Source organism: Apodemus sylvaticus, chromosome X (assembly GCF_947179515.1).
Source record: "Apodemus sylvaticus chromosome X, mApoSyl1.1, whole genome shotgun sequence".
In the NCBI taxonomy this organism is placed as follows: Eukaryota; Metazoa; Chordata; class Mammalia; order Rodentia; family Muridae; genus Apodemus; species Apodemus sylvaticus.
The window spans coordinates 81,779,930-81,785,929 of NC_067495.1; positions in this window are offsets into that span (position 1 = coordinate 81,779,930).

Here is a 6,000-nt window from a genome sequence, read left to right on the forward strand (position 1 = left end):
AATATTAATTTAACCATTAATACCTTAACATGAATTATTTAAAAGCCTGTCTTATATGTTTCACATTTATAAAATGTATGTATTATATTACTCATATTAGAACAAGAATAATAATATAAAATGAATGATTATTGTAAATAATCCAATGTAATACCTAGAGATTAGTCATAGCATGCTAAATTTTAGTTATAAATAGCTTATTATTAAAAGTATTATTGTTTCTCAATTTTATGACTCTATCTACTCTCTTGAGCTTTCATGCATTAGACTCTCCAAGAGACATCAAATCCTGGGTGTTTATTGCAACAACTGTTGGTGAGCAACAAATTGTACTCTTCTGTGTCAAGAAAGGTAGATTATGTATATCCATTCATTCATTATTAATTATAAAATAGATTGACCTTAGAGATTTCCATTAAATAAACACATTATCCTATAATAGTTTCTTTGGTAAAACATAATGGTTGATTTTAAATAAATACATGGCACTAGACTAAAAATAAGAAAAATAATACCAAGGTCAACCAACATTTGGAGCAGGGAGATGATTCTTTTCCATGTTATATCTGGCCTTAAATTTTTTTGCTGTTGAGGTAAGTGAACTTCACATGATTATAAAATTAAAATACAATTAAAATTTCACCCTTCTTCCCATACACAGAATACATTATTTGGCACATACTGATGATCTTTCTTATACTTCTGATAAATTCCCAAATCAGCAGAAGTAATGTTAATGAAACATGAAAAGTCAACATTAATTAGAGTTAATGAAAAATTAAAGTTCTCTTTTAATTACTATGTGGGTCTGACATTTTGCCCTCACTAAAATATACAAGAAAACTAATTAATGAGTTTAATACTGCACTCTTCCCCTACTCATTCCTAAAATTGACTTGGCAAAGGTTGTCAACAAGTCCAAATCAAGTATTCTCTTGAGAACAATGTTCTTTTCCTGGGGTCTATCCTTTCCTACTTCAATAACCACAAATAATGCTTATTTATGGATGATGCTAATATTTAATGCCTTCTAGGACAGCTGTGATCCACAAAGTCACTCTATCTACATAGTACAGAAGAGTCCCTTCTTATCCTCTGTAGAATTACATAATTTCTTCTATTATGCAGTTTATAGTCTACAACACTGTAACTTGGATCAGCAATATGAAAGTTTAGTATTTGTTTTATGTCTAGAGAAGTCAAAGATATTTCATTTAGTGAAGCAAAAGAGTGAAATGATTTCTTTTTTTTTTTCATTTATTGAGGTGTTTTGAAGCATAGGATGTGGAAACTGCCATGATTTAGTTACTAATTCTTAAGGAGTTTTCAATGAATTTATTAAGATATTACATGACTAGAGAAATATTTTAGTTGGTAATGGCATTTGCTGCTAAACCTGATGACCTAATTCTGATTTATAGGACCCACATGGCAAAGGAGAGAACTAACATCAACCAGTTATCTTCTAACCTCCAAACATGCAGAGTGATATATCCTCTCATATACATATATCAAGAAATTAATTCATATGCTTAGGCATGTTAAAGATGTAGAAATTATGCAGAGTAGGGTAGGAAGAAAGAGACCCAGGAAAGAATTCAATTCGAGTACAAGGTAGTTTGCTGTCAATTTTTCTATACACTAGAGAAGTCAGCTTAAATTATTATATTACTGTTCCCTAATGAATTGTTGAAGTCCATCCATATTATAAGGGACAATGTGCTTTACTGAGATTAAGCCAATTTAAAATTTCATGTCCTTCAGAAATCACCCCCACAAAAATTTTCACAATATTTGATCAAATATCTTGAAATCATGGTCCATCCAAGTCAACATATAAAATTGCTGATTTTACAACATTAACATGGTATTGTGCATTTTAATAATTTTTTCAAGCGTAAGACAAGCCAATATTCTAGAGGCAGTGGGGATGAAATCTACCTGATCAAGAAGTTCAATAAGACAAATTTAAGGATCAGAATAATGCAACTGAGAAGACTTGGCGACTAACCTTTAAAAAAAAAAGTTCTAGAATGTTTATCAAATGCGTTTTAAGTCATTTATGCACTTAAAAAGAATGTTTGCTATCAGAATTAACAAAATCCAAAACTTCTAACTTCATTTCCTAACATAACACCATGTAAGAGTGTGGAAAGTATGCCCTTCAGAACTATTTTCATTTGAATGGTGTTTCAGTAGGTTATGTCAGGCAACTAAAGCACAAGATATTTTTGAAAAATAATTTAAAGTTTGAGATATAAAGAGCTTTGAAGTCACTCTAAAAGAGAAGTGGGCTATGGGCCCAGCTCCTTATGCTAACATAGTTTCAAGCATGGCCAGAAAAAAGTTCTGATTACTGAAGGCAGTAGTTAATGCAGAGACTTGTAACTATTCCAACTGCTGAGAATAAGAGATGGTGAGTGCTTTGCCATATGTGGAACTTCTATATCATCCCTGGCTACAACACAAAGATCAGAGAAAATCACTAAAGCAGAGATAGGAAGACTCAGAGAATGGAGAGCAGTGCTGTGAAAGACTGTCTTCTCATATGATTGCTATAAATATGAACTTGCAGCAGATGTTTATGGTGACAGAACTCTTCAAGACAGTTAAAATCCCAACAGTGATAAAGGAGGGGCTTCCAATGCTTCACTTGTAACATATGAAGTTGATGAGAGGTCAGCCATTTTTCTTTGTGGACAAGTCAAATTCCACCAAGATACATTGTATACAAATATGAGAATTTCAAAAGTTAATAAAATGTGACATTGTATGATATACTTCATTAAGGATCACAGACAATATTTATTTCAACAGTTTTTTATTTTATCATTATGAAATTCAATAGCAATATATACATGTTTGAAAAAAATAGGAACTGTCTTGGTTACTTATCTGTTGCTATGAAGAGATGACTTGTAAGAAGGCAATGAACTTGGAATTCACATTTCCAAAAAGTTGTAGAGTCCATGACCACCATGGAGGTAATATGGCAGCAGGCTTGCTGTCATGTCTCTGGAATAGTAGATGAGAGATTTCATGTTGAGAAAGCACTAGTATCAACTTCATAAGCGAGAGAGAGAGAGAGAGAGAGAGAGACAGAGATACAGAGAGAGACAGAGACACAGAGAAAAAGACAGAGATGGAGACAAAAATAGCTAACTATAAGTGACATTGGTTTTGAAACCTCAAATCCCACCCCTGGAGACAAACTTCCTATAACAAAGCCACACCTTTTAATCCTTCCTAAAAAATAATCCAACAACTGAACATTCTAATATATGACCTTTTGTAGTCCCTACTCATTCAAAATACCACCAGGACACTTACCTGATATTCATATATCAAATAGCTTACTATCCTTGTACTTGGACTGCAATGTACCATATGAGGTCTGTTAGAGAATTTTATGCCTATGCAGTTATGTTTCAATTAGACAAAAGTGGATATTTGACAATTTTTGGAATTTGGATAAAGAAACTCAGCATGAATGCATGTAAAATGCCAACAAATGTTTTATCTTAAAAAAATTAGCCATGGTATCCTTTTAAGTTTTAGCTTTGAATAACAAAACATCATAGCCTCCTGGGTAGAAAAACACCCCTTCTTTCAAACGTGATTACTTGTATATTTTTCATCACATATTCCCATTGCCTAGGATACTTTTCCTTAGCTATTCTCTCTAGGCAAAAAACTAATTATTTCAAGACAGAAATTAAATATTACATTTTCTAAAAAGATGCCTTTTACCCAAGTTTAAGTATTTAGATAACTAGTTTTTCCATAGTATATTGTTTACGGGATATTTATCTCTTTTCTTGCAAAGTTTTATTTATGTTTCCATATCTGTCTCTCCTTGTAAACTGTGATATGAAAGTGAAGACTATCCCTATTTTATAAGGTTCTAAAAATGAAGCCTAACACACCATCAGGTGGTTCATATAAATAGAGTAAATAATGAATAAATGGCTCTGCATGTCGTAGAATTAAATTAGGTGTTACTTGTTTGTCTGCAATAGTCTGAGACACCTAAGCTGTAGTGCAGGAATCTAAGACCATAGCAGCAAAGGCTTCTTCTACATGCAAATAACAAGTTTATAGAGATATTTTTCTCACTATAGTCATCAATAAATTTAAAATTTCAAAATACTAATACTAACCACAGCCTGAAATTATCACTACTCACTATTCTAAAAAGGAAAGCAGTATTTAACCTGTCGGTGCAGTTAAATGCTGGGCCCAGAAGCAAACTTGATATTTATACTCTACTCAGGATTCATTGGCAAAGTTGATCATTCAGCTATACTCAAATTTGAAACAACCCCAAATATAATCTTATTTGCTTGAAAGAAAAAGTCAGAAATCAGTAATCAGTGTGATAATTACTACATTATCAATCAACAATAAATAATGTGCGTACAGAAAATATCATCTACAACAATGCAAAAACATATTTAAAAGATATAAGAAAAGTTATTGTGAGAAAAATATGAATTAACAAAATTTATTTACAACCATCATTTTCATGTATTAATAGTCTTGATTTTAATATATATATACAAACATATATACATATATATGTATATATACACACACATATATATATACAGACACACACACACATATAGCTTTAATTCTCATTTTTTTAAACTATAGTTTATGTCAGTTTTGGAGGACACTAATTTTGCTCATGTTTTCAACTACAGCCAGTAAGATTCTAAAGATATTATAGGAATATCACCAAAAAAATTGACAAAATACTAATATTTTTGAACTTATTCTAACAAATTATCATCCCATTCCACCTTCTTATTAGATATGTATTTTAACTGTTCTAAGTTGCTTGTGGCTTAATTTTCATACTGATATATTAGAGTCTGATCTACATAGGATTCCATTTTTTTCTTAAAGTTGTATTTATTTTTCTGTATTTGTGTGTTTGTATGTGTGTTAGAGGCAGAGGAAGACTGACAGAAGGCACTTTATTGGGGCATGCATATGAGTTCAGGTGCCCAAAGAGGCCAGAGGCATCAGAGTTTCTAAAGCTGGAGTTACATGCAGGTGGTTGTAAGCTACTGGATGTGGGTTCTGCCAACTGAACTTAGAGATTTATGGAAGAACAATAGATGTTCTTAATGGCTGATACATCTTCCAATTCCCTATACAGTTTTTTTTATTGATATATTTTTATTTACATTTCAAATGATTTCCCCTTTTCTAACTATTAACAGGGTAGGTAAATTTGGTAGATGAACTTTTAGAAACCAAATACCATAGAACAAGATGCTTTCATGCTTACAAACTATGTGGTCCTGTACCAAATAACAGAAACTATATTCTCAGAATATTATACAAATATTATTATACTGTACAAAAATCCCAAATATTTGGTCCTAGAACACGTAATTTTTGGTAGCCCTTCTGATTACAAACTGCATTAAGATATCTTCTATCCTATTAAAGTTTTAGCTTTATGTTCATGAGATGAGGATATTAATACTTACCTACCACGCTTTTAATTTGTTATAGCAATTGAGAAAATACTTATAAACTGTCTTTTTAAACTGAAATATAAATATTAACATTTTCATTATGAGTTCTCAAAATTGTATTATTCCAAGATACTTGCAATTTTATCTCTTAAATGCTATAACTCTGATTGGGATTTAAAAGGAAGGGACTAATATTCATCGATAATTATTTAAGTTGTGAAATCAGAGAAGGAAATTACCCGTATGAAATTACAGTAGTAAATTATGCTATTTATCTGTTTAAACTCAAAGAAATTTAAACCTAAAAAATGTTCTGTAATTTGTGCAAATTCAAAAAGTGATTGAAGTAGTAAGTTAGACCCTTAGTCTTACAGAAAGAAAATCTGATCCATGCTACACTATTAATGAACTTCGAGGCCAATAAATTAAGTGAAATGTACCAGTTGGCAGCAAGAAAAATCTTGTATGTTATCACAGTTTAAAATAAATAAACGTACATATGCTACCT